This window comes from Amblyomma americanum, chromosome 7 (assembly GCF_052857255.1).
Source record: "Amblyomma americanum isolate KBUSLIRL-KWMA chromosome 7, ASM5285725v1, whole genome shotgun sequence".
Lineage (NCBI taxonomy): Eukaryota > Metazoa > Arthropoda > Arachnida > Ixodida > Ixodidae > Amblyomma > Amblyomma americanum.
In genome coordinates this window covers 145723279-145735212 of record NC_135503.1, presented here as the reverse complement: position 1 = coordinate 145735212, position 11934 = coordinate 145723279, and the positions used below count along the sequence as shown (strand labels likewise).

General features: G+C 48.8%; 1 protein-coding gene across 2 annotated transcripts in view; it reads left to right on the top strand.

The window, feature by feature from the left end:
- The window catches only part of LOC144096658 (phospholipid-transporting ATPase ABCA3-like), a 203036-nt gene that overhangs the window by 96819 nt on the left and 94283 nt on the right, over nucleotides 1-11934 (top strand). The gene's annotated exons all lie outside the window — the stretch shown is intronic.

Below are 11934 nucleotides of genomic sequence, written 5' to 3'. Positions count from 1 at the left end.
TGCAGCTTGAGGCGCGAATGCCATCGTTATCTGCTAGGTTTCGCCTTTTAACAGTTCAAACATTTTTAAAATTGTGCGACTCACCTCTTCACGCTTCCAGTATAATATTTCTTAGTCAACCTTCTGCCTTTTTTAGTGCTGCTTGGTCTGGCTTTCATACCCCGCAGATATGTTACGTGCAGTCCCTCCTTGATCCCATAAATATTCATTTCACAGATGTCTGCCAATTGTCCAACAACTCATCATCTGTCCAGATTCAATTCGATGACATTTTTCCATCGAATGCAAAGCTGCAGCCCTTACCGCTTCTTCAGGGTCTGTTGCAGGACCACCTAAAGTCCTTTCCCTCTCATGTTCTTATTGCTACCGATGCAGGATCGCGAGAAGGCAGGTGTGAGAATTTTTTCGCCTTTACTGCATTGGTATTTTTCTCTCCGTCTTCCTGACTTCACTCCCATTTTTCTGGCTGAATTATTAGCAGTAATCTTAGCCTTACGAAAATTAGAAACTACCGTTTCCAAGGTTGTGGTTATGACGGACTCTATGTCCATTTGCAATTCCTTATCCTCACGCACTGAGTCTCGGGCATTACGCGTCTTTAAGTTTCTGATTCCGCGCCATCTAAATTCGGTAAGGGTGCTTTTGGTACCAGGTCACATGGGTTTTCACTTAAATGAGGTCGCAGATTCCTTAGCAAGAGCCTCTCTCTGCAGCCCAATTGTTGCTGTCCTGCCAACGTGTGCATATACAGCTGAGGTGAAGTTTCGCCGCTACACAATATTTCAGGAATTTGCTGCCTCGGCTCTTACATCATCTCCCGAATATCAGCAATATCAGACTATCGCTCACGCAGACTAGACGTCTCTTTCACGCGCTTGCGTTGCCGGGTTCCCCTTCTAAATTTCTACCTTCACAGATCTGGCCTGGCGGCTTCCCCATTGTGCCCTTTTTGTGCCGAACCTGAGACAATAGATCACTTCCTGCTGTCCTGCGGCCGCTTCTCTCATTTGAGGAAGCGTCTTTTGCAAATTCCATTTCATCAACTGGGCTTGCCTGTGTCCGCCGCGGTTGTTCTTTCCATTGGAGCTTCTTTGCTTGGACGAAGCGACAAGAGTGTGCGCTCTGCTGTGCAAAATTTTCTTCAAGAAACGCAGCGCCTCCCATTCTAATTTATTCTTCCCGCTCTCAGTCAGTACGACATTGAAACATTACAGGCATTGTATACTATTATGCACATTAAGCCATTGCCCCGTCTTCGATCTCCAAGCTAACAGAACCCCTGTCCTTCCGTCTTCCAATTTATCAGGCTACATCCTATTACCACTCCTTTTCCTGTCAAAAATTTTTCTGTATCCAGCAATTAACCGCCAGTGACTTGGCCACTCCCCCTTGTGGGTATGTGCCAGCAACGTCTGAGGCCTTCCTTCCTTCCTTATATTCTTCTAGCTGGAAACAGCGCATCGGCCGTTCGGTGATGTCTTCTATCACCTGAAGTTGCCACGGACTCGTACAAAGTAGTCCTCCCTCAACTAACTACTGGTAATGTTGTTCTCAACATCGACTTTCTGCATGCTGACCTCAAGGGTCGCCCATACCGTGTTCCCGACACCTGAGACGGGTGCGCAGATTGTGGACCTCCGTGAAATTCTGTGTATTGGCCAAAACCAAATCAGCCACGCTTGGATAGTTACCTGTGAGAGCAGTTCTTCAAAACAGAAGCACATTGACAAAGCAGAATTGGACGTCAAAGGCCTAAAATGTATCGTGTTTGACCTGGACACCAAAAACAAACTTTAAGCTTATGGTTCTCTGGCTCCCGCGCTATACCGATCACCGGAGGATTGTGGAAGCTTTGGAGCCTTTTGGAACTGTAGAAACTATCGAGCGTGAGAAATGGCAGTGCCCCAGAATAGAGCACATGGAAGCAGCGAACCGTAAAATCTCGGTGGCACTAAAGGATGGAGTGTCAGCAAGTAAACTTCCTCACACGCTCAACGTTTTCGGAGTATGTACAAGCTTTAGTTGCGATCCCAGACAGGCCTCCGCTGTGTCTTCGTGGTAATCGTCTGGGCCATCTACGGCGTCAGTGTCGTACTCCTCAATGCACCCAGTGCCGACGCTATGCGCACAGTAGTAAACTTTCTTATGTGTTCTGCTCACAGGTTATGCCAGGGCAACTGGGAACATGCGAATGAAGTTGTGTCAGAACACATTATGGATGTTTCGGATGTATTGGAAGCGTCGAGTGAACAGTGTCATGAACTCCCAACAGAACGTGGACCAAAGGCTTCGGCACTGAATAACAGCAAGGGTGCGCCTGCAAGTACCAACAGGAATCCCCGTCTCCAGACCCAAAGCATCCGGACTCTGGTCAGCCTGGTTCTACTACTTTGAGTCCTGTGCTTGCTGCTCAGGAGCCACCTGTTACCCAACGATCACGAGAGCAGAACACCTCTGCTGTAGACTCAGCGGAGGCGCTTCAGCTAGTGAATGTGCGACATACCTTCTGCGTCGGCGATGCCCCTTCGTCGCCGGAGTGCAGCCGTGGGTCGCCTGAAATGTAAACTTCTATTGTGTTCGGTGCCCCGTCGGCTGTAAGCGTGGTTGCGAGCGACGTGGTCCACTCATGGGCCGAAGCCTTGGCTGTCTCAGAAGAGGCGATGGACAACCGCGTACCTTTGAAGCACCCTGCAGACGATGAGGTGTGCGTAGATGGCGATGAGCAGAAGGCACCTGGTGTGGTGGCATTGGGAAAGAGAGAATACAACTATGTGGATGTCGGGCAAGATACCTAGGAACATAACATACATTTCACTCATTTTCAGTGCTCCTCTAGTGCTCAGCTTGACAGGGTGAACGTTTCAGCAGATATGTTGTCCCGCGTTTTTGGTTGCTTGGTACGGCCCATATTCCTCAGTGATCACAGCGTGGTCTCTTCAGATAGGGAGGTACCGTCGGCGCATACTCCATCCTCGATGGGAGCTATGGAAGCTGACTGGCTGCCTGCTCTAAGATGAAATCTTCAAACATGCTGTATCTACTTGCTTGAAGGACACGTGGCCACGCGGTGGTCTCTCAGTTTTGCAAATATGGTACTTATTTAAACAAGAAGCAAAAAACATTGCAATTGAAGCCTCAGCAAGACTCGCGTTATTGAAGGGACATCACCTTCGACATCTCGGCCGTACTTTTGTTGAGCTACATGAGTTAGAGACGATTAGCCCAGGTGGCCATGTAGAAGACATCGCTGCCGTAAAAGCAGAACTTGAGCAGTTTGAAACCGAAAAATGCAAAGGGGCCTTGATGAGTTCTAGGGACCGTAGGTTTCTAGATGAGAAACCATCTCGTCGGGCCCTGAGTCATGAAAGGCAGACTGCTCTAGCTAAGGAAATATTTGAAATTCACTATGGTAGTTGCACATATAGCGACGGTCCTGGCATTATTGAGGCTTTCTTTGAGTATTATCGGAGGCTGTTTGGTGGTTCTGCGGGCAAAAATTGAGATCAGATTACACCCGCTTATTCGATGCCTTACCCGGACTTGACAATGAGCAGCGTATCTAGTGAAGGGGCCTATCACTTTGGAAGAAATAATTCTGCCATTTCTGACCTGAGAGCTCAGAAATCTTCAAAGCCAGAGTTCTATAAAACATTTTCCTCTTGAATAGCGGCCGTCTCGATGGTGGCTTTTCAGGCTTCTTACGATGTTTTGTCCCCCACTTTCTATTCTGGGCATACTATATTAATTCCAAAAAGCACAGATTCAAACTTGTTAAGAACAGTTGAGGGATATCGTCCAATTTCCTTCTGTAATGAAGATTACAAACATTTTGGAAAGGTTATTTCTATTTGTCTGCAGCCAGTTGTCAGTGACTTAATAGGCACGCATTAGGTCTGTGGCATCAAAGGCCGCAGCATCCACACCCATTCTTATATTGCACTTTCAGTAGTGCAGACAGTATCAGATGTGATTGGACGAGTAGCTCTATCTCAGATTGACCTTGCCAAGGCGTTTGATAAAGTTCGTCACGATTTCTTCTTTGCGGTCTTAAAGCATGGAAATATTAGAAATGTTTTGGTTAGGGGCTTAAGAATGTGCTATAAAGAGTCCTATACAAGGCAAATTGTTCACCAAGAGCTAACCAAACCTCTTCCATTGAAATTATCTGTTCGCCATGGCTGTCCCCTATCCCCTTTGGTGTTTTAACTGTATATTGAACCCCTTTGCCACAGTATTATTAACTTCATACCTATCCGTGGCTTTCCCTGGCGCATTGTGATTTTAAAATTTTAGCCTACGCATATGATGTCGCCCTCTTTTGTTCTGACACAAAGAGTGTGCTTGAGCATCGCATTTGACTGAACAAATCTTGCGAGGTATAGATGCGGACCTTAATCTAGATAAATCCAAGGGGTTTTGGTTGGGCCATTGGGGTACAACGACAAGTCATTATGGTGGCATAAGCTGGGACTGCGGGACCCTTCACTACCTAGGTGTTCCTCTTCACCAAATTCGCAACAGTGGAGCCTACTGGGATGCACAGATAGTCTCCATGAGACAACAAACCAAGGCTTTGATAGGTACGGAACTGTCAGTGCTCGCTCGGGCTCAAGTCTGCACCATAGTTTATTTGCAAAACTTGCCTTCATATTGCAGGTTCTCCACTGTGCTAGGAAGAAAGTGCAGGTGATGCACAGAATATTTGCTACATTCGTATGGCGTTCCCATGGAAACAAATGTGGTGCGATAACCTATTTCTTTCTCTAGAGTCTGGTGCAATTGGCCTTGTTCACTTATGCGTGCATCAACTTGTTTCGTGTTTTTTTTTCCAAATTGTCAACCCACCCTTCTTTAGTTGTTGTGCTTAGGCGTCTCTGTCCCCATCTGCCTTTCCTATTCGCACCGACTGAGCACACTTGTGTGCGGCCTTTAAAGGAATTCCTTAAGGAACTTCAATTTGCTCGCTGCGCGCTTCTCTTTAGACTACCTGTATAGCCTATCCATAAGGCAGATGACTCAGGCAGCTACAGAGTATTTTTTCCTTGTACATTTGTATCGGCAACCTTTTCTGGAGTCCTTGACACCAGTATTTTATAACGTGTTAGGCGAATGTGCATTTCTTCTGCTGCAAAAACATTCTCCTTTAAACTGCACACGTCCAGGTTGCCTGTGAAGACATGGCTTCATGCTAAGGAGATGCTTGCGCCATCGTCGGTGAACTGCCTCCTGTGCAGTACACCAGAGACTATTGACCATTGTTTTATTCTGTGCATTGATGCTGTGTTCTTCTTGGATATATTGCACCGAACAATTAAGAAGGACTTTGACATGACACCCTTCAGTATGCGTTTTTTGCCTGTGTCGAAAAACTGTGTTGTGCCATGTGATCTATTTATGTTGCTGGGACTAATAGTCTCTGAAAGAGCTGCATGGTGAACCGCCACCCCGAATCACCGCCGTCGTCAAAATCTTTGTTTCGGGAATAGTGCTCTTTGGTGCGGGGAGTATATGCTGTCCTGCAAGAGCCGCCTAGCTGGCTCCACTATCTGGATGCATGTGTGTGCCTTCCAAACTTCTGATGATTTGGAAGGAGAGGTCATGCAGAGGTATGGTGGCCTGGTGGCATAAGGGTTCTTGACGTTTCTTTTCCGCACTATTTCTATGCAATTAAACAAGGAAAAGAGCCATCATGGCGGAGTGCTAGCGTCTCCGCCTCAAACGCCAAAGACCCTGGTTCAGTTCCCCAGCCTCGACACAAGCTTATTTTATTAAGCTACTGTGAGGGTGTTTCAGTGGCTCCCAAAGATAGCGCCACCGAAAATTTTGGTTAGCGGTTAAACGCGTAAGGGCGGGTAAGGGCGGCTCAGCAGCGAGGCGCGCTTTTTAACGACATGCCAGATGGCGCGGCAAGCGCTGCGGCATCCGCCTGCTGCAGCCGTTGCTAGGCAACCACTCTCTGCCTCCTCCTCAGGAGTGATACCGCGAAATCGCAAGTTCGTGTCCAACGTAGCTTTCGCTACAAAACTTTTTCGACGGTACTTACTGGGAGACCAGTCCTCATAGGCGGGGCCCTCTTTCAAGGACTGCTTTTGCTTGTGCTAACCAAATTCGACGGCGTCCGTTTATTAAAAGCTATTGGGTTTACATACTGTTGCGACGCCCGTGATCAATAACGTCACCTGTGCCCAAATTACAAACTTCGAGATTGAATCAGTGATGCTGTTTGAGCAACGACAATCCATATATATATATATATATATATATATATATATATATATATATATATATATATATATATAGCAGAGAAAGGACTCGTTTTTGACAAACCTTTGAAGGGAGCCAACAGTCACCGAAACCAAGGTGCATTTTGTTTTAATGCGTAGATCTAAGCACTGGGGCAATAATACTTAAATTTATCTATCGCTTAAAGAAAATTACTTATAAAGCAGCAGAAAAAACAACCATGCCGCAGGTGGGATCCGAACCCACGACCTCCGAATGTCGCGTCCGGTGCTCCTACCAACTGAGCTACGGCGACGGCTATATATATATATATATATATATATATATATATATATATATATATATATATATATATACATCTTGTCAGACAATTCATGTTTGATGCCCCAGCGGGCAGTGCAGCCGTCGGAAAGAGAGAAAGCTGACGAAGTTCAGTTTGCAAAGACGGAGCTGACCGTGCTGCGCTGTGCTATCAAACATATTGGCTGTCCACATTTCTTGCCTGATTTGAGTCTTTACACTTGTTGGAGATGCCGCCTGTTTCCACCCTGTAGCTATGGACCTTAGGAACCTACGGACCTGAAGACCTACGCCCCTTACCAGACTCTACCACGATGACTGACACCCCGGCCCAGCATGGCCCACCTGTTCCCGCTGCCGTCGTCTGTTCCGGTCCCGTGCGTAAGCGCGACGTCGTGATCTTCAGCGGCAAGGACGACACCGACGTAGAAGACTGGCACTCCTCTAGTGAACGCCTAAGCCCCTACAATATGTGGGGCGACAGCGTCAAGCTGACGAACGTTATCTTTTATTTGAGCGACGTAGTCAGTCTCTGGTTCCGAAACCTTAAGGTTGGCATCTCCAGCTGGACAGCTCTCAAAACCAGCCTGACAGAAGTCTTTGACCGTCCCGCAGTGCGCAAGCTTCGCGCCGAGCAACGCGTGCGAAGTCGGGCCCAGCAACCCGGTTATATAGAACTTAACCAGTTATATAGAAGATCTCGTCGACCACTGCAAGCGAATCAACCCTTCTAAGAGCGTAGCCGACCAGATCAAACATAATATGAAAGGCATTGGGGATGATGCCTTCCAGATGGTCGTCACCAAGGATCTCGAGACTGTCTTCGGTGTCGTCGGCTACTACCAGTTTCGATTAGCTGCGCAAACAGCGCCTTTCCACCCGCCGTGCTTGCTTTCAGGAGGCCACACTTTCCCGCTTGGCTCTCCCAGGGGACGGTGCTCTGGACCAACTGTCGCTCCTCCAGCACATCCAGCAGTTTGTGCGGGAGGAGCTCGCCCGCCAGTTATCGTTGGTTACCTGCTCACCCGCTCTAACACCAACGCTGTCGCCTTCCATTCAGCGTGTCATCCAGGAGCAGGTTTCAGAGGTCATGCCGCCCGCTAGTCCGCCCCTGTGGTCACTGCACCGCTCACATATGCTGAACATGTCGTCCGGCCATGACCTCAGCCGGATGTTGCGGCTTATACGCCATCTGGCACCGTCTTCTCTCAGCCGCCGCTCGCCCCTACAGTGCCAGTCACTCACCAGCCTCTGTCTCGCACCGCTCCACGCGCTATGAATTCGTGGCGCACGCAATGTAAGAGCCCGATTTGCTATCTTTGCGGTCTCGCTGGTGATGTGGCCCGTTGGTGCCGCACGAGTGCGTCCCGTCCTCACGACTACTGGCGAGCGCCGATGTATGACGTTCCCGTGCCCTCCGCATCTGGCTCTTCGCCTCTGCCTTAGTATCCCTCTAAGTATTGCTCCGACCCCCGGTCGCCGTCTCCTCGCAGCCATTCGGTCTCTCCTATGCTCCGTCAGTCACCCCCCTAAGCGGAAAACTAGGTGCCTCAGTTCGAGAGGTAAGAACTGCGTCGTCAACGACCGTATCAAGCCCTATTTCCGCTCCTGTGAACGTTATTGAAGTGCTGATTTAAGATGTTCCTGTTCATGCACTTATAGACACTGGTGCTGCCGTTTCCATCATTAGTCGCAACTTGTGCCGCAAACTAAAAAAAAGTGAGACTCCGCTTTCTAAAATTTCCCTTCGAACCGCCAGCGCTGACCCGATTCGACCTCTTACAGCGTGCACCGCTCGCCTCATTATCCAAGGCCTCTCCTACACCATTGAGTTCTTCGTTCTTGCACGCTCCACTCACGACATCATCCTCGGGTGGGACTTTCTGTCCGCGCATCACGCAGTCAGACTGTGCACATGATCAAATTGATTTGTCGCCGCTGTGTGATACTCTTGTGGACGCCTCCCCTGCTACCGCCCCGCATATTCACGCCGCTGACGACAATGACGTGCTGGCTTTCTCTTCTGTTCTTGTGCCCCTTACTTGTGCTACACTTTGACGCTACTGTACTTTGTTCGCCCTCACCAGTTTGTACCCAACGCAACTCTGTCATGCTCCCGCATGCTGTGCTCGCAATTTCTAGTGGTTGTAGCGCTCTGTACGTTGCGAACCCGTTGCCCATCCGCACCATTTTACTTCAAGGAGAATCGCTTGGCACGGTTGACGTCATCGATCTCGACGACGCTTCTGTTCTAGTTGACCCTCCCGCGCATGATATCAACGTCCTTACTCCTCCTATCGACGCAGCCGACCAGACCTTTGATTCTTACTAATACACTTTGGGTCGTGGAACAGCGTTTCGCAACCATATCGACACTGGAACACATGGCCCTTTGCGCCAGCGCCTTTACCGCGTCTCCTTCGCTGAGCACCGCATCATTGATGATCAAATGAGCGACATGCTACACCGTGAAGTGATCCAGCCCTCTCAAAGCCCGTGGGCTTCTCCGGTTGTACTCGTCAAGAAGAAAGTCGGTTCCATTAGATTCTGCGTAGACTACCGCCGGTTAAACAAAATTACTTGGAAAGACATCTCGTATAGATGACGGCCTTGATTGCCTGCAGGGGGCGTAGTACTCTTCTTCGTTGGATCTGCGCTCTTGCTACTGGCAGGTGCCCATGGCAGAAGCTGATCACCCGAAAAGCGCTTTCATCACGCCTGATAGGGTGTATGAATTTAATGTGATGACCTTCGGTCTCTGCAACGCGTCTGTAACTTTTGAGCGCATGATGTACAATGTCCTACGCGGGCTTAAATGGCAAACATGCCTCTGCTTTCCGTGTCATCTACATCTTTAGAGTGTCGCTCAGTGTCTCAGCGACGCTAGCCTGCCGCTTAATTTGAAGAAGTGTCACTTTGGCGCCCGACAACTGACTATCTTAGGCCACGTCGTGTCCAAGGATGGTGTCCTCCCGGATCCTGACAAGCTTAGAGCAGTGGCTGATTTCCCGCAGCCCACCTCCTGAAAGAACTAAGAAGCTTTATTGGAGTTTCCTCGTACTTTCGTCGGTTCGTCAAGAATTTTGCGGCCATTATCGCCCTACTGACATAACTCCTCGCCGGCGGCCATGAGTTACCGGCCTGGTCCACTGCATGCGACGAAGCTTTTGCAACGCTGCGCCTTTTTCTCACCTGCCCTCCGATCTTGCGCCATTTTTACCCTTCCGCCCCTAAAGAACTCCACATGGGCGCCAGCGGCATCGGTCTGGGTGCCGTTCTTGCTCAGCGGAAACCTGGCTTCAATGAGTACGTTCGTTGAATCTGCAAGCCGTGCACTCACAAACGCGGAGAGTAACTGTTTCGTCCCGGAAAAAGAATGTTTGGCATATATTTGGGCGATCACAAAATTTCAGCCTTACTTATATGCGCTCCCGCTCGGTGTCATAACAGTTCGCCATGCCCTTCGCTGGCTGTCTTCCCTTAAGGATCCTTCCGGCCGCCTCGCTCGTTGGGCTCTCCGATTGCAAGATTACGACATTCAGGTCATTTACCGCTCCGGACGTAAACGCTCTGATGCTGACGCCCTCTCACGCTCCTCTGTGTCCTCTGGACTCGACCAAGCCTCTATTTTATGCCTCACGTCTTCTTTTATTACCATTGATATGGCTTCCGAGCAGCGCAAGTATTCTTGGGTAACCACTATTCTGGATGTCTTAGCCAACCGCTCAGCACTACCCCGTTCTAGAACACTCCGTCGTCAAACCCATTACTTTGTCATGCGTGGCCAGCTGCTGTACAGTCGCAACTATCTACCAGATGGTCGCAAATTGGCGCTCGTGATTCCACGACGTCTCCACTTCGCTATTTGTTCCAGTGATCATGACGACCCGCAAGGCGCTCATGCCGGTCTGCTGGAAACTTTTACCCGCCTACGTCTTCGGTATTATTGGCGAGGCAAGTACCGTTTTGTCCGTCAGTACGTCCGCTCTAGCTTGGAATGTCAGCGTCGCAAGGATCCACCACAGCACTCACCTGCTCCTCTGCAACCTTTACCTTGTCTTGCCCGCACTTTCGACCCTGTTGGAATCGACCTTTATGGCCCATTCTTAGCACTTCTGCAGGGCACCGTTGGATCATTGTCGCCACAGATCATCTCACGCACTATTCGGAAACTTCCCCGTTACTAACTGCAACGGCCTCCGAAGTAGCCAGTTTCATACTTCAGAACATCAGTCTTCGCAACGGTGCGCCTCAGGAATTGCTCAGCGCTCGAGGACGCGCCTTCTTGTCCGGTCTCTTGAAGGCCCTTCTTCGATAGTGTCACAACGTTCACCCTGCAACACCATCCTACCACCCCCCGACTAACAACATGACCGAGCGCTTTAACCGGACCATCGACGACATAATGGCCAAGTACACTTCATCCGATTACCCCACTTGGGACCGCATTCTACCAATTGTTCCCTATGCTTACAATTCTGTAATGCAAGCAACTACTGGTCTTTCTTCATAATTTCTTCTCTATGGCCTGGAGCCATCTTCAGTTATTGACACCATACTCCCTCACCGAACAGATTCCTCTTGATTTACAACCGTCTCTCAAGCAGCTGTGCACGCCGAAGAATGCCGTCAACTCGCCCGTTCCTTTACTGCCCACGACCAGCACCGTAAGAAAAGTGCCTCCGCCACTTCTGCCTGTCTGCCACCGGCTTACCTTCATGAGTCCTTAGTTTCGCTTTAGGCGCCCTCCTCTAGCCTGGGCCAGTCGACAAAGCTGCTGAGCAAATACCACAGCCCCTATCGCGCAGTTCAGCAACAATCTCCAGTTATCTCGTCGAGACCCTCACGACTTCTCCTGATCATCGCCGCCGCGTCCGTTAAATTGTACACTTCGACCGTCAGAAACCCTACTACGACCCCGCTATCATCTCGTGCCCTTAGACCGCCAGGATGGCACCTTTTTACACCTGGGGTATTGTAAGACAGACAATTGAAGTTTGATGCCCCAGCAGCCAGTGCCGCCGACGGTGAGAAGGCCGAATAAGACGAAGCTGACGAAGTTAAGTTTTGGCGCTCACAAACGTTTGGCAACAGAGCTGTGGTGTTTCAACGACTTTCGTTGTCCACAATTCTTGTTTGATTTGCGTCTTTACTATATATATATATATATATATATATATATATATATATATATATATATATATATATATATATATATATATATATATATATATATATATATATATATAATGAAGGAAGCCAACAGTCAACGAAACCAAGGTGCACAGCGGAATAATTTTATTGTTTTTTTTTAATTTTTTTCTTTTATTACTTCGATTAATCTGTCGCTTAAAGAAAATTACTTATAAAGCAGCAGAAAGAGTGCCATTG